The sequence below is a fragment of the Peromyscus californicus genome, unplaced genomic scaffold (assembly GCF_007827085.1).
Source record: "Peromyscus californicus insignis strain IS unplaced genomic scaffold, ASM782708v3 Scaffold_7__1_contigs__length_154581171, whole genome shotgun sequence".
Lineage (NCBI taxonomy): Eukaryota > Metazoa > Chordata > Mammalia > Rodentia > Cricetidae > Peromyscus > Peromyscus californicus.
Genome location: NW_026294595.1, coordinates 106,931,618 through 106,956,038, shown reverse-complemented (window position 1 = coordinate 106,956,038; position 24,421 = coordinate 106,931,618). Strand labels below are relative to the sequence as shown.

At 44.7% G+C, this 24,421-nt stretch overlaps 1 protein-coding gene across 6 annotated transcripts in view; it reads left to right on the top strand.

Annotated features, from left to right (window-relative positions):
- The window catches only part of Slc23a2 (solute carrier family 23 member 2), a 95,713-nt gene that overhangs the window by 17,607 nt on the left and 53,685 nt on the right, over window positions 1-24,421 (top strand). The window contains exon 1 of one of the 6 annotated variants that reach the window (XM_052722411.1): window positions 16,632-16,762. The exons of the other annotated variants lie outside the window; for them this stretch is intronic. The gene's annotated coding sequence lies outside the window, so the exon portion shown is untranslated. Of the gene's footprint in view, window positions 1-16,631; window positions 16,763-24,421 lie in introns of those variants that run through there. 6 annotated transcript variants of the gene reach the window in all.

Genomic DNA, 24,421 nt, shown 5'->3' with positions numbered 1-24,421 from the left:
ACCTGGGGGCTGAGGGATGCTGACTTGGGGGCACCATTCCTCTGGCCTCTGAACAATAGTGATGGGGAGAGTCAGTGACTGATGGGAAGTCTGGTAAAATGGCAAGGGGATCATTTTGTATTATTTCTACTCCATGTTTTTTGGTGATATTATTTATGTATTTTCTGTGTGAAATAAAAAATTGGCAACTGCTGTATGTACAGGTTGAATATCTCTTATCTGGAATGGTTAGGACCAGAAGTATTTTCCTTTTTTCAAAGTTGAGTTTATATAATGAGAGATTTTTGGGATAAGACCCAGCTCTAAACATGAAATTCATTTTATGTTTTCTATACTCAGTATACATATAGCCTGAAGGTAACTCTATACAATACTTTAAAATAGTTTCATGATTTAAACAAAGTTTCATGGGAATTGTGCACTTTTGTTATCAGATTTGGGATTTTTGATTAGAGATCCTTAACCAACCCTACCATGAGCAACAGAGATAGATGCACAAGCCTTTGTGTGGGAGAGAGTTGGACAACCCCATGCCCACAGATGTCCTTCTGGTCTGCTCCACCCTTGTGACTGGAGGGTGTGGGGTGGGGAAGGGATTGTAGGTTGAAGGGTGCTCGCTCAGTGTCCAGGCCTGGGTGGTTTGTGGTGCTGTTCCTTCTGTTAACTCTTTCTAGAGAGTCCTTTCTCGAAGTGCAGTGTACAGTGTTCGAACTTGTGACCCAACTCTGTGGTTTGCTCTCAGATCCTTGCCTAGTGGAGGAGGAAGCCAGGCCTTCCACTCACCTTCCCAGTCAGCATTAAACACTCCCCCATATAACGTCTGCAAAGTGTCGAGGACTTGACTTTGATTTGTACTTCCGGGATTTTTCAGTAGTTTATAGGCTAAAGTGACATTTTATTAATTGTGATTTTTGAATTTTGCCCTTGTGGAACCCTTATTTTATTTTTAAAACTAATACTTTTAGCTTTTCTTTTTTTGAGACAGGATCTCATGTAGCCCTGGCTGACCTTGAACTCCTGATTCTCCAGCTTCCACCTCCTGAGTATGGGGATTATAGCTCTATATCAGAAGAAGCATATGCATGTTAGAAAATAATTCAGAGTCTTCAGAATTGTGTAAATTGGGAAAGTCTCACAATTTTTTTTTTTTCTTTTTGGTTTTTCAAGACAGGGTTTCTCTGTGTAACAGCCCTGGCTGTCCTGGATCTCACTCTGTAGCCTAGGCTGGCCTCGAACTCACAGAGATCTGCCTCCAGAGTGCTGGGATTAAAGGTGTGAAGCACCACCACCCAGCTTGGTCTCACAATCTCTTATGCTTCTCCTCCACTTGAAAGCAACCTGAGGTATGTCCTCATCAGTGTATACAAATACACGTATGCAATTAATATCTCTCAAAGGTAGTACCATACTATATTGCACAACCTGCATTTTTCAAAGACGGGGACACTTATTTTTAAGTATAAGTAAGCCATTTTTAAAGGACTTTACAGTTTCATGTTCTATCCATATACTTTTTAGTTTTACTTTAAACATTATTTTTTATGTATGTCTATGTGTCTGTGTGAGTTATGCCATGTGTGTGCTGGTGCTTGTGGGGGGCTAGAAGAGGGCTATAATTACAAACACCTGGCAGCTGCTTCACAAGGGCTCTGGCAGCAAGCACTCAGGACCTCGGAGGCTCAGTACCCTCCACCCCGTTATACCTCTTGAACAATCTTTAGTGGTGGCTGCTACATTATGCCTCTTTTCTGACGGTTACAAAGGTTTATTTTGGTAAATTATATTTTTTTTGACCTTGCATACATTGTTTTTAAAAAGGAAACATATATTTCTTCATTCATATTTTAATCACTTAAAATTTTTCTATCCATCCAAAGACTAGTGTTTCTGAAAATGGGGGGAGGGGGGAAGGCAGGTTCACGATGGCTTATTGAAGGTCAGATTCTGGTATTTCTGTGCCTGTTTACCTCTAGCCTACTGGTAAATGCTGATGCTGAACTAACTTACCCAGTAACAACGGGTAAGGGTGGAAATTTCTCAGCATAAGAGTTTTCCAATCGGTCTGCCTCAAGCATTTTTCTTCACTCCTCTGGGCCAAGCTCATGGCTAGGGCTGAGCTGACTGTGCCTGAGATGGCTGCTGAGTCTGGCTCTGGGTTTTTATTGTAAATATATGTACAGGTGCATTTTACTTCTCTGTTGCTGTGATATATTACCATGACCAAAGCAACTTATAGAAGGAAGAGGGGTGTTTTGGTTTAGCGTTTCAGAGGGAGAATCCATAGTCACGGCACAGGCATGGCAGAGGCGTGGTAGCAGGTGGTCAGAGGAAGAAGCTGAGAGATTCTATCTCCAACTACACACAGCAAGTACTGAGCAAACTGGAGGTGGGCTGGAATTATAAACTGTCAAAGTCCCTCCCTAGAGATGTGTCCTAAAAGTTCCATAACCTTCCCCAACAGTGCCACCAGCTGAGACCAAGTGTTCAGATACATGCTCTTAGAGGGGACAGTCCTCATTCAAACCACATGTCCCATTTAATGCCTGTAGAAGGAGTCTGTGCAGCTGCCCATACGCTAGCTTTAGAACCAGATGAAACTGTTTTGAGAAGCACTTACCTCAGGATGTTATTAAAGCTTGATTGTGGTAGTATTTGGGCAACATGGAAAATACAGGGGCTTTGCTGTCCTGATGGGCTCTGACCCCTACTTTTATCACTCTGTGCTCTAAGACCTGACAGGAAAGAAACCCCTTTACCTCTAGAGTGTGGACCAACTTGGTCCCGAGGGTTGTGAATGAGCACACAGAATTAATTCACAGAGTACTGAGCTCTATGTGAACTGTGTTCTTTCTTCTGTACAGATACTTAGGATGAAGTTCAGTGTTTAAACGGGCATAGCAGGTAACAGCAGTAACTAAGAATCAAGAAGGACAACTGCACAAGGCACTGATAAACTTGCCAGCACTACTTTAACATGCTCGGGTTTCCAGTCAAAGTCCCGTGCTGAGGGCATGAGGTTTAAATCCACAAAGAAATTCCAGCTGAGAGCAAACTTGATTTTATAGGTATTTTTCTAAAATACTATCTTTGAAAATTTTGTGCTCTAGCTGTTGGTGGCAGAGGCAGGCACATCTCTTGAGTTCCCAGGGTTATACTGAGAAACCTGGTAGGTGAGTTGGGGGATATTTTGTTCAACAGAGGATTTTTGTTTTGGTGGTACTGGGGTTTGAATATGCTAGGTAAATATCCCAATCACTGTGGGGTGTTTACCCACCACCCCCACAGCTCCCCAGAGTTTTCTTGAGTGCGAGCAGCAGGAACTATTAGATAGAAGGATTTATTGAGGAGAATCTTGCGGAGATAAACAGAAAATAAAGGATAGCCTCGAGAGGGCCTGGAACCTTTTCCAATGGGGCCCGACTGTCTCTGCCCCAGGGTATTTATAGAGATGCCAAGGAGTGGAGCAAAAGACCTCCTCCCCCAACACAGCCAAGTGCAGACCATCTCAGACACCTGCACTCAGGCCCATGGTCCTAATCATCCTCTATGTGGACATGCTGGGTAAAGCCACAAGGAACCCGAAAACGGGCTCCCACAAACCACTGAACTACATCCCTAGCTCTTAATTTTTGTTTATTTATTTATTTGAGACAAGGTATTAAGTTGCCGAGACTAGCCTTGAACTTATTATGTATCCCAGCTGGCCTCAGACTTACTCTGTAGCCTAGGCAGTCCTTGAACTTGTAAGCCTCCTGCTTCAGATTTCCAAGTAGTTGTGATTATAGATAGGCCTGAGGCAACCCAGTAGGAGGAAAAGGGTCCCATAAGTAGGCAAAAGAGTTAGTGACTGCCCCTGCTCCCACTGTTAGGAGTCCCACAAGAACACCAAGCTACTCAGCCATAACATATATTCAGAGGACCTAGGTCAGACCCTTACAGGGTCCCTGATCTCTACGAGCCCGCATGAGCCCTGGTTAATTGATTCTGTGGGCTGTGTTCTCTTGGTGTCCCTGACCCCCCTGGTTCCTCCTCTTCCTCCACAGAACTCCGTGAGTTCTGCCTAATGTTTGGCTGTGGGACTCTGCATCTGCTCCTATCGTTGCTGGATGAAGTCTCTCTGGCTTCTTTGAGGATTCTGCTAGGCTCTGGTCCCAGAACACTGTAAGCAGGACAAACTGTGGGTCAGAGGTTTTGTGACTGGGCTGGTGTCCCAATCCCTCCACTTGAGGCCTTGCCTGGTTACAGAAGATGGCCAGTTCAGGCTCCGTGTCCCCATCACTAGGAGTCTTTGCTAGGGTTACTCTCGTAGATTCCATGGAGTTTTGCTTGTACTGGGTTTCCACCTTGCCCCCAATTCCAGTTGTTTCTCCCAGTATTTACTCCCCGTCACTTCATCTGTCCTGTTCCCAACCCCACCTGCCCTAGGTCCGCCCACAAAATCTATTTCCCCTTCCCAGGGAAGTCCTTGTCCTGTGCCGCCCCTCACCCCCTCCTCCAAGCCTTCCTTGTTACCTAGCATCTCTGGGGCTGTGGATTGTAGCCTGGTTATTCTTCACTTTATAGCTAATATATTTGTCTTCCTGGGTCTGGGTTACCTCAATCAGGATAATTCAAGTTCCATCCATTTGCCTGCAAATTTCATGATGTCATTGTTTTTAACAGCTGAGTAGTACTCCATTGTGTAAATGTACCATATTTTCTTTATCCATTCTTTAGTTGAGGGACATCTAGGTTGTTTCCAGTTTCTAGCTATTATGAATAAAGCTGCTATGAACATAGATGAGTAAATGTCCTTATGATAGGATGGAGCATGCTCTGGGTACATGCTACAGGTCTTGAGAGATAGATGGATTCCTTGTTTTCTGTGAAATAGCCATATTGATTTCCAAAGTGACTGTACAAGTTTGTACTCCCACCAACAGTGGAGGAGTGTTCTCTTTGCTCTACATCCTTGCCAGCATGAGCTGTCACTTGTGTCAAAAGAGGCTTTTGATTGCTGGACTTTCATACTTTGATAGCTGGACCTTGGTAGTCAGCCTTAGGAGGACGTGGCCGAATAAGGGAATAGGCCTTGGTGGCTAGCCTTAGGAATGTCATCTAATGGTTTAGGAAGGAAAGAGGGAATGGAGGAAGGGCAAGACCTGCCAGAGCCATGGTTGCCATGCTTGGGCCTGCTTAGAGCCCTTCAGTAAGTAGATTAGAAAATAAACGTGTACAGTCTTGACACGTATTAATTACAAGGTAGGAGGTAAATGTTGGTTTTCTTTTGGCTGTCCTTACAGCAAAGCTTTGTGAGTGTGCTACTGTTGACTGCCCGTGGGTCACCATGGCAGTGCAGTGTTCTCTGACCCCATCCTAGCACTTGGCAGTTTAACATATCACTAAGAAATATTACTCCTCCCACCTTTCCTACTTTTCTCAAAAGCTTGAGGGACAATATAATGTTTGTTTGTTTGTTTCGGTACAAGGGGTGGAACCCGTGGCCTTTTGCATGCTTTACCACCGAGCCATGCCCACAGCACCCACCCCCATTTTTTTTCTTTAAAAAAAAAACGAGGCAAGGTCTCTCTCACTAAGGTGTTCAGCCTGGCTTTAAATTCTGTGGCCCAGGTAGTCCTGTCTCATTCTCCCAAGCATCTGGACTTACAAATCTGTACCACCAGGCTGAGCCCTAATTTTGGTTAGTTTTGATGTTACAAATGATACTACAACAGCATTTCTTTCTCTCTTTCTTTTTTTTTTTTATTTAAAATTTTTTCTTTCCTTTTACATACCAACCACAGTTCCCCCTCCCTCCCCTTCTCTCACTCCCCCCCACTCCCCCCATCTTCTATTCACTCCTCATAGGGAGTAAGGCCTCCCTTGGGGAGTCTACACAGGCTGGCATACCAAGTTGGGGCAGGACCAAGCTCCTCCCCCTGCATCATGGCTGAGCCAAGGTATCCCACCATAGGAAATAGGCTCTAAAAATCCAGTTCATGTACCTCGGATAAGTCCTGGTCCCACTGCCAGGGGCCCACAAACAGATTAAGCTGCACAACTGTCACTCACATTCAGAGGGCCTAGTTTGGTCCCATTCAGGTTCCCCAGCTATCAGTCCAGAGTCTGTGAGCTCCCATGAACTCCGGTCAGCTACAACAGCATTTCTTATGGGAAAGAATGATCTAGCAGTAAGATTGTTGGACATAGCACATAAAACTTTTAAGTTTTTTTTTTTTTCCTCCCGAGTGCTGGGATTAAAGGCATGTGCCACTGCCGCCCCGCAACTTTTAAGTTTTTAAAGTTTGGTAGATACTGTAGAAAAGTTACAAGAAAGGGCATTCCTATTGATACATTCTCTGATACTTTGTCTTGTCTTGACAAAACTAAATGTATTGAGTATGGTATGAAATACTGCGTCATGTTTATTTTTATTTAATTTTAATTTACATATGGTGAAATCTTCTAAGTGTGTAGTTATAAGACCTGTTATAAATGCATAGGGGTGTGGCAACCTTTAATCCCAGGCACAGGCAGGTGGATTCCTGTGAGTTTGAGGCTAACTTGGTCTACATAGTGACTTCTAGGGTAGCCAGAGTTACATGGTAAGACCCTGTCTTTAAAAAAAAACCTCAATCAGTAAGTACAGAGTAAATGCTCTTCTTTTTATATTTATTTACTCTGTATATGCATGAGTCATCTCTTTTTTCACCACGTGGGTCCCAAGGATGAAACTACTCATGCAGTGAGTTTCATCCTGTTAGCTTAGTCCTTTGCTTATAAAAAAAAATTGCTTTATTTTCACTTGTAGTAAAAGACATCTGTGCTTACTATTAAGATAAACTTGGGCTGGAGAGATGGCTTATTGGTTAAGAGCACTGGCTGTTCTTCCAGAGGACCCAACACCTACCCGGAAGCTCACAATTGACTATAACTCCAGTCCCAGCGGATGCAACATCCTCATTTGCTCTCTGCAGGCACAAGGCACAAATACAGACAGGACAACCACATTTACATAATAAAATAATAAAAACTAAAAGGAACCCCAGTTTGGCACATTACAAAAATTAGGAAGACATATTCTTGAGCCTGTCACCATGAGCATTTTTGTATTTTTCTCTATCCTTGTGCGTTCTCTGTGTACTTAAGCCACTGCCATTAAAGTGCATATTATATTCCAGAAAGACAACACGCACAGATTGATGCTGGAAGCAAAAGGGAGAGGCCCATCTGCGGACACTTGCAAAATAAACGTGCTCCAACTCTTGAGTCCAAGTGACTACCTCCCCTCATTTTCTCTTACGGATTTTCTCTGCTCTTGTTTCATTGAATTTCTCATTTGGTTGTCTTTAATGGCATTTGTCAAATGTACCACCAGGTTCAGCTTGTCTGTATCATCCCTGGGATTTGCTGCATTAAATAACATTTCCTTATTTCTTTTTCTGTAAATGGAGGTTTTTCTGCCCTTCCCAGTCCTGCAGCTGCTTTTAAAATAATCACTCAGAGGCTTAATATTAATTACAAATGCTTGGCCAATGGCTCAGGCTTATTACTAACTAGCTCTTAAAACTTAAATTAACCATTTCTATTAATCTATGTTTTGCCACGTGTCTCCTGGCTTTCCCTGTGTTCTAATACATCTTGCTCCTCTGGCGGCTGGCTGGCATCTCCCTCTGACTCCACCCTTCTTCTCCCTGTGTCTCTGCTTGGATTTCCCACCTAGCTCTATCCTGTCTTGCTATAGGCCAAAGCAACTTCTTTATTAACAAATGGTAATAAAACATATTCACAACATACAGAGGGGTTGTCCCACAGCATTTTTCCTTTCTAAGATTTATTGATGTTTATTTTATGTTTATGAGGGTTTTGCCTCTACGCATGTCCGTGTCTCATGTATGTGTCTTGGTGCCAGTGGAGGCCAGAAAAGGAACCGGAGTCACAGCCAGTTATGTCCTCTGGGAATGAACCTGCATCTCTGGAAGAGCAGTAAATGCTCTGAACCACTAAGCCATTTCTTTGACACACCTTCCTTCCTTCCTTCCTTCCTTCCTTCCTTCCTTCCTTCCTTCCTTCCTTCCTTCCTTCTTTTTTTTTCTTTCTTTCTTGCTTGCTTTTTGAGACAGGGTCTCACTATGTATGTAGCTCTGGCTGGCCTGGAACTCAACAGAGATCACTTGCTTCTGTCTCCCAAATAGAGTACTGGGATTAAAGATATGTACTACCACACACACTTCCTTACTTATTTCTGTTCCTCAATTTTTTTTAACCTAATGTTTTTGTCTAGCCACCCCCACCCCCAAATTGGCAAGAGTCTTACATACTTTGCTCAATATATGTGGCTTTTACAAATTCAACCAGTGCCAAGTGGTAGTGGCATACATCTTTAATCCTAGTACTTGGGAGGTAGAGGCAGGCAGATGTCTGTGAGTTAGAGGCCAGCCTGGTCTACAGAGTAAGTTCCAGGACAGGCTCCAAAGTTACACAGAGAAACCTTGTCTTGAAAAAAAAACAAAACAAAACCCAAAAACAAGCAAACAAAGAAAAGAAAAAAACAATTCAACCAGTAAGGGATCAAAAATACTTGGTACAGGGATGGAGAGATGGCTCAGCAGTGAAGAGTACAAACTGCTCTTACAAATTTTCTAGGTTCAGTTCCTGACATACACATGATGGCTCACAACTGCTTGTAACTCCAATCCTAGGACATCCAGTCAATCTCTCTTCTGACCTGCAGGCTCTGGCAGGCATGTGGTGTACAGCCATACACTAAGCACATACACATACATCTAAAATTAAATACTTAAAAAATATTGGGAAGAAAAAAATGTGCTTGTGTTGAAAATATGTAGGCTTCTGTTTCTTGCTTTTACCCCTAAACCAAAACGCTCTACAGCTGTTTCCATGGCCTTCTTGTGTTAGGGACTCTGAGATGGCATCAAGTGTCCACAGCTGTGCATGGTAATGCCGGTACAGCATTGTTCATAGAAGGACTTACTACCTCTGGCTTGTGTTTTGGTTTGGAGAGTTTTCTAGAAGCAGTTCACATTGGAAACCATACTTAGATTAGTTTGTTTGGTTTTTGTTGTGTTGTTTTTCCTTTTTTTGAGACAGGTTCTCATCACATTAATCTGGAACTCACTATATAGACCAGACTAGCTTTGAACTCATAGAGATCTACCTCCCAAATACTGGGATTAAAGGCATGAACTACCACACCTGGCCTTGTAGCCTCTCCATCTTCCTTCTTGAGATGATTGCAGTGAACTCTGAATTCAGGATTTCCAAAGCTGTGTTCCGTTTGAAGACGGCTCTCAAGGCTTCTGACCCTGTGAGGGATTGTCTTCCTCCATTTTGCTCTGTGTGTTGTGACTGACTAGGCTTGTGATTGCCGTGCTTGGAGACTTCATACCCCTGCCTAGACTTTCATGAGAATTTCCTTCTTTAGGATTCTAGTCAACCAATAGGACTGGTGGAGCTTGTATGTGTGTGCTTCTCTTATTCCCTCCAGACTGTCCAGTTAGATGAAAAACTACTTCAGGTTTGATCCGTTGCCACCTGAGTGCATAGACCACCATCGCAGTCAGGAAACTGTGAATGACTCATGTCATTCATTCCATCTGCTTTAAGACTGTCAATGCCGAACCTGAGATGCCCAAACTCTTCCTAAACAGCCTCTTCGTCTCTTTGACTGAGAGCAGGCAGATGACAACACAGTCCTTGGCTTCACAGCTGAGGACATCTGCTGTGTCTGGGGGCCAGGAGCATGATTGAGGAGTGTTATAGAAGGACCTAGGACTACAGATGCAGAGGGATGTGGGTATCAGCTCCATCAACAGTTTGTTCTATCAGTGTCTGGGATTTTGTTTGGGGTTGACAGTCGTGTGCTATTGACGTCACCCTCTTACTTTCTCGCTATCAAACATGTTATATAAAAACGTTGCACTGTTTATGGTTTGATTCTTAGCAACAAGATAATTAAATATTTACCAAAGAAATGGGGTAGTTTGAAGAACACACGTAAACACTGACGGTGACTTGTAGAGGAAGGAGAGAAGAAAGATGGCTGGTTGTGTAATGGTTACCGTGAAGGAGATTACAGGAAGGTCAGGACTTTCCAACTGCAGATAAAATGTCTTTAAATCGGCAAGTTGATGCTGGATTAAGACGAACTGTTTATATAAATGGTCTGAGTTGTTCCTGCCTTTCTCCATGGTGTGGAAAATGCCTCCAGTGTCTCAGTCCTTTTAATGATTGTCCCCTTTCAGATATAGGTATTGTTTTAGGTTTGCTGGATAACCTGAAGTTGAGCAGCAGCTTTTCTGGATTTGAGTAGTAGCTTCCTTGGGCCTAGTGCTCGGTTAGATTTCCTGTGCAGATTCAAGCGTCTAGCAGAGCTCCTGCGTGACTTCTTTGACAGAAGCTCGCTGTTAGCCCCTCGCCCTGGTTCCAGTTCTGTGAGAAAGCTTAGGCTAATGCATCTGCTACCTCCATACAGACTGATTGTAGACAGCAGTTAGAACAGCCTGTTCTGTGAGAAAGCTTAGGCTAATGCATCTGCTGCCTCCATACAGACTGATTGTAGACAGCAGTTAGAACAGCGGCTCTCAACCTGTGGGTCTCGACTTCTTGGGGGAGGGGGCGGTCACCTATCAGATATCCTGCATATCAGATATTTACGCTGTGATTCATAACAGTAGCTCATATGTTTGTGAGGCTGTTCTCATTCAAGCCACCACAGTTTATATGTGTATGTCACAACCTCACGAACCAAGAAGTGGAGGTTAGGGTTGAGAGTAAGGTGGCGGATGTCCTCAGCTGTGAAGCCAAGCTGCAAATGCTCAGCGGAGAAGGGCTCAGGGCCCTTGTGAACGCTGGTTCCCACTCTCCCTCCTGTCGGATGCCACCCAGGACACGGAGATGAGTCTGGAGCGAAGGAGGCCGTTCCCTGTGGCTGAGCTGCGTTTCCTCCTTGCGGCTTGAATTCTTCAGGTGCTGGCAGGCACACATTCACAGTCATCGGGCAGCCTTGGGTGCCAAGGAAGACAGTAAGTCTGATAGCCAAGACGAAAGTGAACAGCCCGTTCTTCTCTAGACACCGGCCCTTCACTGTAAACCTCCCATCTGCCCCACAGAAGAAAAACCCCAGCTCTCCCCCATCACACCCCCAGGTTTGATAGAGTTTTATAGTTCTCTGCCCAGGTTTCATTTCTACATTTATTTTAAATGTGAGGTTTCTTTGTTTTTGAAATATCATTATGGTTTACTTAAACAGTAAATGTTTCTTGGGGAGTGTAGCTCAGTAGTGCTTCCATGGTATGCGTGAGTCCTAGAGCTGTGGGGGGTGAGGGGACTATGAAATTTCTTCCTCCTTTTATATCCACTGTGCTGGGATTGAACCTGAGGCCTCAGGCAGACTAGGTAGTCTTTTATCTTTTACACTCCCAGCCCTCAGATTGCTTTGTATATAAAATGTCTCTGCACGTGTGTGTGTGGGTGGGAAATAGTTTGGGTTTTAATATGCCCAAATAATGAGATAGAAACTTCTCACAGTCTGCCCCCACATTCCCCCCCCCCCCCACAAGACAGGGTTTCTCTGTAGTTTTGGTGACTATCTTAGAACTCACTCTGTACACCAGGCTGGCCTCAAACTCAGGGAGATCTGCCTGCCTCTGCCTTCCGAGTGCTGAGATTAAAGGCATGTGCCACCACTGCCCGCCCCACGCTCTTTTTAAACACACTGTGCTTCAGTCCTCGATGATCCATGAAAAGGGGAGGCTCTCTCCCCGAGCCAGTCCCATTGGCCGGAAGTGGGTGTGTCTAGCTTCATGGTGTGCTGGAAGATGCTGGCTGTGTGGTTGTGTTCAGCTTCAGAGCCTGGGTACTAGTTGACTTTTTAACTGGATGAGAGGTAAGGATTTCCTGTTAATAAGACAGAAGTTGCTACCTGAGTCAGAAACTAGTAGTCAAAAGTAAGTTCGATACAAAATAAATGTGTTTTAATTCTGTTGTTCTGTATGTTAGAAATTTCTAAAATACATTTTCTTTAACTTTTTTTTTTTTTCCAGTGCTGGAGTTCAGTCCCAGGCTTTGCACATAGGCCAGCACTCTACCTAAACTGTGGCTCCTGTTCTAGCAAATTCTGTATTTTTTTTTAACCGTTACCACTGCCAGTTAATTATTATAGCACTAGAGGGTGCTGTTATGTAGTGGTTAGGTCAGGTTTGCTTTGCTTTTGATGCTTACGGCTTCTCCCTCACTTCATCAAGGAGCTAGCATAGTTTTGTTCATCTGATAATCCTGAATCTCTCATGTTGTCAGGTTAGCAAGAGCAGAGCAGGAAATGTCAGGATTATAACATTTGTTTGGAAAGTTACAATCAAACCAAACAGACTGTAGTATTTTTTTTTATTAAATTTTTAATTAACATACAAAATAACAGTTTCCCACGGCAGTTTCATTCATCCGTAGTTTTGGTTGGATCATCCCACCCAAATGCTCCTCTGTGTTGCCTCGCAGTCCTCAGCCCTCTTTGTGCCCTTCCGCCCCAGTGGTCACTTCAGCTTTCAAATCACAGGTGGTCTTTTACCTTTTCATCCCTCTTCCTTACTACCCCCACCCCATAGGTCTCCTTCTAGTTTCCTGGCCTGAACACACACTTAAAAAAATACTTATGTTTAAAATTAGAAGTAATGTAACTTGTTTGTCTTACACCACTTGGTATGTTTTCTAGGTTAGTTCCTAAAAAGAAAACAAAAAAGACTTTACATTAATGAAATGAGAGTTATTTCTTTTTTAAAATGCATCTGAGTATGTATGCATGCATGTGTGAACACATGCATGTAGAGGTCAGAGGACCACCTTGGTTGCTGTCCCCAAGATTACTATTTCCTTTGAGATAGAGGTCTCTCTCGGTGGCCTGTAGCTCACCAGTTAGGCTAAGCTAGCAAACCCTAGGGGTCTTTCTCTCTCCACCTCCCCGCCGGGGTGTGTGTGTGGGGGGGGGTGTGTGGGGGGGTGTCACAACCACTCACCACCACGCCTGGCCTTTTACCTTTGTGTGTATGTGGGGGTGTGTGTGGGGGGGGGTGTCACAACCACTCACCACCACGCCTGGCCTTTTACCTTTAAATGGCTTCTGAGGATCCAGTTTGGGCTTCAGGTTTGCAGAGCTAGCCCTTTACCAACAAAGTCATTTCTCTAGCTCCTCAAATTCTAGTTACACCCCGCTTCATCCCGCCTTTTTTTTTTGAGACACAGTTTCTCTGTGTGGCCCTGTCTGTCCTGGAACTAGCTCTGTAGATTCACCTGCCCTTTCCAGAGTGCTGCACAAAAAGACATATGTCACCATGCCCAGCTAAATGCTAGTATTTTCTGACAAATCCTTTTGTATTTGTCCAAGTTTAGTCTTTATGATTTTCCCTCATTTCTATCTTGAATTTAACCTTAAGAGTTGCTGAGAACGGAGCCTCTCACTTGCCTCTTAAGGAGAGAGACTTGAATGGAGTTTGAAGTGCACGCAGAGCAGACTTGAGTAGCAGAGCAGAAGCCCCGCTGTGGAGATCAGCAGGAGCACTGCCGGATGCCCAGCTTCCCCTCAGCACAGGTGCAGTGTGGGTACAGCTTCCAGTCAGGGAGGTCCTGTGAGTTCATTCTGGGAGTCCATGTGAGAATTTTGATTCATTTGACATCTTTCGGCATTTCTAGAGTTTTTGTTTGTTTTGTTTCTTAATTTGTGCTTTTAAATAGCTATTTTTTTAAAAAAAATTATGTGTGTTGGGGGATTATGCATTTAATTTAAGTTCAGGTGCCCACAGAGATCAAAAGGACATCAGATACCCTGAAACTGGACTTGGAGGTGGCTGTGAACCCTCTCTCCTGGGTTCACAGTCCTGTTTGTTTGTTAAATACATATTTATTTTTGTCTTGTGTAAGTATATGACATGTGAATGGAGGTTCCCGTGGAGGCTAGAAGGTAGCGAGAGGTCCCCTGGACATGAGTTACAGGTGGTCGTGAGCCTCCATGTGGGTGTTGGGAGCCAGAGCCAGGTGCTTTGTAAGCAGTAAGCATTTTCAACTGCTGAGGTTTCATATTTTTAAATTGTTGCCCAGTTTTATAGTTATTTTGTCTCTTTTTGGTATTGTCTTAGTCTTTTGTTGCTGTGATAAAACACCATGACAAAAGACTGCTTGGGGGAGAAAGGCTTGTTTCAGGACAGTCCATCACTGAGGGAAGTCAGGACAGGACCTGGAGGCAGGAGCTGATGCAGAGGCCATGGAGGGGTGCTGCTTATTGGGTTGCTTATCATGGATTGCTCAGTTTTCTTTCGTACAGCATCCAGGACCACCAGCCCAGGGGTGGCCTCACCTACAGTGGGTGCAGCCCTTCCACATCAATCACTAATCAAGAACATGCAAAGGCCATACAGATTTGAGGATAGGCCAGTCCTATGGAAGCTTTTTCTCAGTTAAGATTTACTCCCTCTAGATGTATCTAGGTTTGTTGACAAGACCAACTAGCGCAGGCATTATAGTTAATGAGAGACACAGAAGCTGCCTCTGAGGGCATTCATAAACGTTCACTGTGACATGCTCACGTCATTTCCCACCAATGCTCCCTGATCACTAGGGATGAAGCTCTGTTGTTTTTTTAAATTGTGTACAGTTCCCTTCTGTTAATGTTAACTTCATTCCCTACACTGGCAGATCCCTACATGCTGCAAGGCAAGGAAACCCCCTTGCTTATATATTGTCTCTCCACCCTCTTTTTTTTGTTTTTGTTTTTTGGTTTTTCGAGACAGGGTTTCTCTGTGTAGCTTTGGAGCCTGTCCTGGATCTCGCTCTGTAGACCAGGCTGGCCTCGAACTCACAGAGATCTGCCTGGCTCTGCCTCCCAAGTGCTGGGATTAAAGGTGTGTGCCACCACCACCAGCTTATGTTCATGTTTTATTGTGTTGTGGCGTTTCATATTTTCATGAAATCTTGGGGCAATGCTAGTAAATATAGTCATGTTATACTTAATAAGGAGACAGCTTCTGAGGTGCATCCCTAGGAAACATAGTTGTATGCATATCGTAGAGGATACCACCCTAGCATCACTTACTAGACACTCTGGCTGTATGACACAGGTACCATGCGTATGAGGTCTTTCTCTGACCCAAAGCTGGTATGTGGGATAAAGCTCCATTTGAAAGCATACGTTTTGTCCCTGAGTGTCTCCTTCATCTCTGGCTGTGTAGACACAGGTTTCTCCTGACTTTACGTGAGCCTCTGTGCCCTTGTGGTGCTACACTGCCTTTTCTCGTTTACTGTTATGTCTTAGGTCTATCATAATGTCAACAATATGTCTTAGCTTTATCTGCTTGTCCCATTTTCATTGTTCAAAGATTTCTTTAGTTTTATGCTCAGAAGTGTTTTGCTTGCATGCATGTATGTACATCACGTGCAGTGATCACAGAGGCCAGAAGAGGGCATTGGACCTCTTAGAACTAGAGTTACAGATGGTTGTGAACCACCATATGGGTGCTGGGAACTGAATTCTGGTCCTTTGTAAGAACAGTTAGTGCTTTTAACCATGGAGCCATCGATCTCTACAGCCCTTTCTCTCTCTGCTTCCTGGAATTTCTCTAGATCCTGCAGTAGTCCTATCCGGGATCCTCAGAGCATTCTGACAGGTGCTTGGCTCCCTGAGTGTACTGACCCTCAGGTGGTGGCCATCTGGGAACTGTGTTCTGGGCCTTTTGGGCAGTGCACTTCCATCCTGAGCCTTTACAGTTCTTCTCCATCCTTCTCCCCAGTGTCCAGATGTCTTCTCCTCTGGTCCCGTGGCCTCTTTCCCCTCCCCCACCACTGACTTCCTCAAGGCTGTGTGAAGGAGTGGCACTTTTAGCTCTTTTTCTCCTGGTTCTTCTCTCTGCTCAGGTCCCTCTCTCAGGTGTACAGTGTTGCCGGCAGAGCCTTTCCTGCCCCCCTGCCTCTCACCCGAGTCTGATGTTCTCTGCTTTGGGGGAATGCAGTCATTTATAAAAGAGACGGAGATGGATGCTGCACATCCCAGAGTGGACCTGCTCCCGCCCACCCTGTGCCGGGCTTGGGATGGAGTCAGGACTAGGAAGGACAATCTGGCTGCCTGTGCAGCCTTTTCCTCTTCAGGAACTATTCACTTCGAGCCTGTCTGCCAGACACCAGGGACTTGGGGTGTGTGGTTTGTTCTTGGTGTTCACTTTTGTTGACTTTGCTCGTTATTTAATGATGGGGTCCTACCTTGACATCACTGAAGTTCTTTGAGTTTTGTAATCTCATGTCTTTGGGCTCCTGATTGGGGAAAAGAAGAACTGCCAGTGAATAAAATTAATCCTCCTTTTCACTGAGCTGGCAGCAGCATGGGCAGACTTGCTCATGTGAACTGTTTGAAAAGATAGATTTTAATTTCTCTTTTTGTTTGGGTTTGAGAAATACAATCCCAGCAGCTGCTGGGTTCTATAATAGAAGATCCAGATTGCCCTGAAGAAGCCCTGCTGCAAGACTGATTTCAAGACCATGATAGAGGCTTGCAGTAACTGTTGGTAACCAGGCGGTGGCTGTTGTGTAACACAAATAGCATTTCTGATGAGGTGCGGTTAGTTATACAATTTTGGCCAGCGTGTGTGGGTTATAAGAGCCGAAATTATTTCAGCACCTCAAAGTGGCTCCTGCTGCATCCCAGGACAGTCACAGCACTGCACAAGCGTGGTGGAGCCCACAGACTCCAGGACAATTTTGTAGACAGATCGAGGCTCCATTGAAGGTATGACCATTACTTGGTACAAAAGCTCTGCTTTGGGGCATGAGTTCTGAGGCTCCCTGGACTGTGTCTGAACATGTCTGTGTGTGCATTTGTGACCATGTATGTACCTGTCTGTATGTGAGTATGTCTGGCCATATGTCTAGTTTTCTGTGAGTGTTTTATGCACACACATACACATACATGCATGCATGCACACACACATACGGTGTGTGTCTGTGTGTGTGGAGAGAGAGAGAGACAGACAGACAGAGACACACTATAGGTGGGTGAGTAGTTTATAGTTCAAGTTCATCCAGCTGTGTTACTGGAAAATGTCCCATCTTTCTCAGTGTTGTCAGGCATTATTTACATACTGGTAAGCGGGCATTAGCATTCCTGCAGCTCTCAGAAGGCCATGCCCTTGTTCCACGTGTGAGAGAGAGTAGGGGCAGGACCGTCAGGCTGTCTGCAGCGGTGAAGAGGCATCACCGACTCCAGACGCTTTGCTTCCGCTTTTCCTTCCTCCACGTTCAGCTCGGGACTGACAGAGCTCTGTGTGTTCTTGTCTGTTTTCTATTTTAGGGCCTTTTAGGGCTTTGGAGAAAAGCAAGTATATAAACAAAAAGGAATGTAAATAACACATTTCATGAAGAGTGGGGCCTCTTTATAATGGAGTACATCAATTTTTTTTTTAATCCTTGTAAGTTTTTCTAGGTCTTAAGAATATTTGGTTGAGTACAGAAAAAAAAACATAATCGCTGTGGTGTCTGACTCTAAGTGATTACGGTTTCTGTGTTAGGTGGATTTTGTTTTGTTACAATTATTATTGACATAGGATCTTGTAATGTTGCCATGACTGGACCTGTATTTGTAGTCCTCTTGCCCTAGGCTCTTGAAAGCTTGGGCTTAGAATTGTGTGCCACTGGAAAAAAATCCCACTTTAAAAGGTATTTTTTAGTTAGGAGGTACATTATCCCTTGCAAGGGGGGAAATGGGCAACATGGTTATAGGCTCCCTTTATGGAAGATTAGAGAGAGCCTTGCTTTTTCTATCACTTTATAATTGCTTTTAAACTGGGGAAGGATTGTAGTCCCTGCCTAGGTAATTGCAGTACAGTTAGGCAAACCCTTGTTATCGACCCCTTGCCTTATCAAGGAGAGTCTGCAGATGAGAGGGGACTCTTGGTGAATTTCAGTCCAGGTAGGAGGGGAGGGGAAGGTGGAAGAAGGGCTGTGACAAAGATTTGCAAGAGGGGAGGCAGCTGATGAAGAGAACTAAGCCGGCAAAACCCCTGCAGAAGCAGGCAGATACGTGAATAGGGTGTAAGTAAGTGGAAGGGATCTCTGGGATTAGGAGGAGATTTGTCTTTGATGTTTGAGGCACAAGGAAAAGATGGGAATGTACCAAGTGGATTGGTGTGATTCAAAGAGTAACTCAGAGTTCAAAGAAAGAGATGAGCAGTGTCAGCAATGCTTCTTCTAACACACATGGCTCCTCTCGGCGGGGGAGAAGTGGAAGGTGATCCCAGAGTTCGCTGATGACCTCCTCTTTAGAGAGGGCAGTGGTACTGCAAAGAGAGGGTGGAGCAGGGAGCCAGCACTACAGAGCAGGATAGCAGGACAGCTCTATCTGTAGCTTCCTGGAGCTACTGGAGCTACCAACGCCTCGTTCATGTTAGAAAGAGGGAGGGCATTGGAGACCTGGAAAAAGAGAAACTGTCTGTCTGTACTTCTTGACAATAAAGCAGGGACTTGGCCTTCCTTGGCTTGTTCCAAAATGACTACCAGTCTTCAGAGCTTTGTTCTTTCTCGTTTTTCTTTCTTCTCTCTTTTTTTTTTCTTTTTGGTTTTTCGAGACAGGGTTTCTCTGTGTAGCTTTGTGCCTTTCCTGGAACTCGCTTTGTAGACCAGGCCAGCCTCGAACTCACAGAGATCCACCTGCCTCTGCCTCCCGAGTGCTGGGATTAAAGGTGTGCGTCACCACCGCCCGGCCCTTTCTTGTTTTTCATTTGAAAAATGATTTTTTTTTAATTGTGTGTACATGCATGCAGTGCCTTTGGAGACCAGAAGAGGGCATCCTGGAGTTGGAGTTACCCCACATGGGTGCTGGAAATCCAACTCAGGTCCTCTGCTAGCTAATTTTATGTTAACTTGACACAAGCTAGAGTCACTAGAGAGGAGAAATTGAGAAATTGCCTCCATAAGACTGGGCTGTAGGCAAGGCTGTGGGGCATTTTCTTAGTTAGAGATTGATGGGGAGAGCCTGGCCCATTGTGGGTGGGGCCATCCCTGGGCAGTGGTCCTAGGTTCTATGAGGAAGGCTGAGCAAGCCAGAAGGCAGCACCTTCCATGGCCTCTGTGTTACCTCTTGCCTCCAGGTTCCTGCCCTTTTTGAAGTTCCTGTCCTGACTTCCTTCAGTGATGAACAGTGCTGTGGAAGCATGAACCAAATAAACCCTTTCCTCCCCAACTTACTTTTGGTCATAGTGTCTCATCACAGCAATAATAACCCTACCTAGGACAGGTCCTCTAGAGGGGAAGGAAGTGCAGAGCCTTGTTCTATAGGAACAGAGCCTGCATGGGAGCACAGTGCCTGCTGTGTTCTCAGAGTCCTTGCCTAACCACTTTTGCTCTTGGCAAGGACACACCAGCCTCTTTGCCTCAGTTGATGTACTTTGGAATGGAGACAACAACCCCTTCCAGGATTTTTTTTTTTTTAAAGATTTGTTTATTATGTATACAGAAGAGGGTGCCAGATCTCATTACAGATGGTTGTGAGCCACCATGTGGTTGCTGGGAATTGAACTCGGGACCTCTGGAAGAGCAGTCGGTGCTCTTAACCTCTGAGCCATCTCTCCAGCCCCCTTCCAGGATTTTTAAGGGAGTTAAAATCATATTTGCATCTGGAATGAATGCGTCTATTGCGCACTTACTTTTATCTGTTAAAATGTAATGTAAAATGTGTTATTCAGGAGAATTGAGAGATGACTCAGTCTGCAGAGTGCTTGCCACACAAGCACGAGGACCCAAGTCTGATACCCATGTGAAAACTAGCTATGTTGGTGCATATTTCTACTACCGCTGCTGGTGGGGTGGAGGCAGGTGGGTCCTGGGGACTCACTGGCAAGTCTAGTCTGTCTACTCAGGAGCTCCAGGGCAATGAGAGATCTTGTTTCAAAAAACTAGGCGGACATTTCCTGAGGAATGACACCAATATTGACTTCTGGCTTCCACACTTACTGGTGTGCACACATCTCCATCCATGAACACACTCCATGCACACCCATATGCAATTAGCTTTCCATGGGCTTCTGTGATAATTGATGATGAACGTTGATTTTGTTTGCATGTTTTCAGGTGCTAGGGATGAAGCTCAGGGCTTGCACACGCAAAGAAAGTACTGTGCCCTAAGCTACATTTATATTTTAATTCTGGTCCTACCTCTCCTCCCCTTTCAGGTTCCAGCCACAAGATTTCCCTGGATAAACCTGGAGAACAGCAGTTAAATGTTGTTTTTCTCCGTGTGACTAGAATGCCCTTTAAAAAAGTTGTTTCCTTAAAAACTGTGACTGCCTTTTATATACTTGCCACTGTATCTCTGCCCTGCTCACTGAGGAAACTGGACTGATGCCAAGTGCCATGGAAATGTAGAAAAGGAAGGGACAATTCAGGAATGCTTCTGGGGAGGTGACCTTCTGAGTTCAAACCTGGGAACTAGATATACATGGTCAACGTAGATGGCCGCTCGCTGGAGGGGCGGGGAGGGGGAGATAGCCAAGATGGAGAGACAAAAGACGCTTTTATCAGCTTTATTTAAACAGCGTTTGGGGAAGCAGTTTCTGCTGGAAGATTTCAGCAGACTTGGCAGTAAAGCATCTGATGTGTATAGGTCAGAAATACAGATGGTTGGGCTTGGGAGAGGTTCAGTTCATAGAGTGCGTGACTTGCAAGCATTAGGATCTGAGTTTGATCTCCTGGAACCCAGGTAAAGAGCTGTGTACAGTAGTCCTGTGTGACCCCAGCATCCCTGGGGCTCAGTGGGAAGCCAGTGTAGCTTGAGTGACAGTCCCTGTCTCAAAAAAATCAGGTGGGGTGCAATTGAGAAGACACTCACTGTGAACCTCTGGCTTCTAATGCATGTGCACACATACATGCGTGTGCACACACATGTATGTGCACACATACAGAGAACAAAAAAAAGATCGCTGATGGACTTCGTGTGTAAAGGATTTTGTACAAGCAAACAAATGAAGCACTGTGCTGACATTTTGCTGTACACAGGCTCTCCTTCTTCCCCTAGCTGAGCATAAGTGAATATCTTGACCTCTGTAGGGTGATCATCCCTTCCCGTGGCACCTCTAGGCCGTGGGTGGATAGCTTCTTGAGCGATTGATTGTTCCTCTGCGGCTCTGCAGACAGAACCTGGTTTCAGAGGTGGAACTTGTCATGAAACCTGGATCCCCATCAGAAACCAGTCTTCATCTGCTTCTCTTGAAATGCTCTTCTTTCTCTTAAAATTTTTGGGGCTAGAGAGATGGCTTAACAGTTATGTGTCCTGGCTGCTTTTCTAGAGGACCCAGGTTTAATTCACAGCATCCAGTGGTAACTCCAGTTCTAGAGGTTCTAACGCCCTCTTCTGGCCTCCGTGGGTACCAGACGCACGTGATGTACAATCGAGATAAAACATCTATACATATGCAAAATAACTAAAAAAGCAAAATGATCCTTTTCTACAGAGACCCAGCCCATCAGCTCAGACAGTGACAAAGACGTAGCAGTGTTTGGGGTATACAGGCGATCCTTTCTGTGGCTGTCACTGGAGCGTGTATATAGGATCCCTGCAGATTTAGTTTTGTGGGAAAGCCTGCTCTGCTGTTAGTGGGCACGTCCATGTTTGTGGAGGCCCTTCTGTAACTCCTGTCATCCTCTTGCTGTGTGCACTCACTTTGTCACATTGTTTCTCTGAGTGTGTCCTGCTCACACCCAGACCCATGACGCCTGCCTTTGTGTCACTGCAGGGCTTTATTTACATCAGTGACTTTCAGGCTTGATTTGCTGACCCGCAGTGTGAAGAAAGCATTTTACTTTGAAGCTTGCTATGGTAAGATACCTGAAGCTGAGTAAATTGTGAAGAAAGAGGGATTTCTCTCTTAATTTGGGAAACCAGAAGTCTAAACAGCATGGTGCTTAACTTGTGGAAGTCCAGATTCAGGACTCCAGCAAGGCTAGGGGCTTGCCTGACTGTAATCACCTCAGGCTAGATGACGACATGACCAGGGTCAGAAGAGGGATCATGTGATAAGACTGGAAGTCAGAGTATGATGCAGGATTTGACTTCCTCTTTCAAGGCAGCTCTCTTGCAAGAGGAGAACTGCACTCTTCAAAGGCAGAGTCCTCTGTGCCTTCCCGTTGGCTCCTGTGACATCACCACACTGACCATCAAGTCCCCAACACAGTCAGGACATCTAAACCACAGCACTAGGTTGCCCTTACCTAGTGAGATGTGCTCTGATATTGCTGCTGCTTCTGTTTTTGTAGACCAGGCTGGCCTCGAGCTCAGAGAGATCCACCTGCCTCTGCCTCCTGGTGCTGGATTTCAAGGCTTTGCCCCCATGCCTGGCCTGGACTGAAAGTGCACCTGTGGAGTAACCACTCTCCTCCCCCGGCAAGCTCTTGGTAACCATCGTCCTATTGTTTATTCTGAGTTTGACTGTCTTAGACAGCTGATTTAATTCTTCTCTTCATTTTTCTTATGTGTATGAGTGTCTTGTTTGAAGTTATGTCTGTGTCCATGTGCTTTGCTGGTGCCGGAGGAAACCAGAAGGGAGCATTAGATCCCCTGGACCTGGAGTTAAGGAAGTTATAAGCTGCCATCTGGGTGCTAGTTAGACTTTGGAGACGATTTCTTTGTGGAGCCTTGACTATCCTACCTAGAGCTAGCTATATAGACCAGACTGGCCTCAAATTCACAGAGATCTGTCTGCCTCTATCTCCCAAGTGATTGGATTAAAAAAAGGCATGTACCACCACTGCCTGGCTTTGCCCCCTAATTTTATTTGATTTTTCTCTATACAGAAATCTAAAGAACTTTACATTATAAAATCTGTCAAACGCTCCCCCCTTTTAAATCTTCTTTTGAGCCAGGCTCTGTGTAACAGCCCTGGCTGACCTGGAACTTGCTCTGTAGACCAGGCTGGCCAAGAAAAGAGTTCCCAGTCCCAGTATGTAATCATGTAGTGACTTTTTAAAATCTGAGCTCTTTCCATGATTTTTGTGAGTAGTGAATTGAATCTGTACCTGCCCTGTACCTTGAAGTACCACTCTATCATATATTTGTAGTCTCCATTTTCTGGTATCTGTATTGAGTCAGGCTGTTTTCATACCTTTTTTTAAATTGCAGCCCTGTGTTAGGGTTCCAAGCTGAGAGAATGCATTCTTTTTATAATTTTTCAAATATTTGAGACTTTTTTTTAAATTTTTTTAAATAGACTCTTCCTGTGTAGCCTGGGCTGGCCTGAAACTGAAGATCCTCCTGCTTAGGCCTTCTGTGTGCTGGAGTTAGAGGTTCGTACCACATGTCCAGCGCTGTTTATAGCCATTCTTGCTCATTCTTTCAGGAATTTTCAGGGATATTATGATTAAATTTTTATCAGTTTTGCTGATTGGAAAATGAATATCCTTGCAGTAGCTCCAGGAACACTCTGTTTCAGCAGTTACTCAAATCCCTTTCATGGAAAATCAAATAAGATGATGATTATAGGCCAGAAATAATTGCTACTTATATAATAAGAGATGCATGATGCGCCTGGTGTACGTGGCCACTTCAGAAAATGGCTGTTACTGCTGTCGCTGTCGTCATGATCCCTCAGCCACTCCTCCTCCGTCAAGCGGTCGAGGGACAGACAGCAAGTAGCCTGGCTCATTCTCTGTCCTTACGCAAGGAGCAGGAAGAGGAGCCTTGGGGCCCCATTGACTAATAACCTTTCCCTAGTGCCAGAGTTTCTGGGAGATTTCCCCTTTTCTGTTCTCTCTCTCTCTCTCTCTCTCTCTCTCTCTCTCTCTCTGATTGTTATTGTGTGTATATGTGTGAGCCTGTGAGAGTGTATATGTACCATTTGTGTGTAAAAGCCCTTGGAGGGTAGAAGACAGTGTTGGATTCCCTAGAATTAGTTATAGACAGTTATGAACCAACATGTGGGTGCTGGAAAACTGAACCCAGGTCCTTGGCAAGAGCAGCAAGTGCTCTTAACTGCTGAGCTATTTTTTATAGTACCCATGATTTTTAAAATACAGTTTTCCAAAACTTTTTATTTAATATAATAATTATTATTATTATTACTTTTGTAATAGCGTCTGTTTACATAGCCCTGGCTGTCCTGGAACTCACTATATAGACTAGGCTGGTCTTGAACTCACAGAGATCTGCATGCTTCTGCCTCCTAGTGCTGGGGTTAAAGGTGTACCCCACCACATCTGGCCTTTGTTTTTATTTTTAATTATGTGTATTTGAGTGTGAGTTTGTGTACCTGAGTGCAGTGCTCGCAAAGGTCTGAGGAGGGCATTGGATTCTCTTTGAGTGGAGTCACAGGTAATTGGGAGCTGGAACAAAATTTAGTAGGTGCCCTTCACCTAACTACCGAGGCACCTCTCCAGCCCCGTGTTATCACAAGTCCCTAAACTC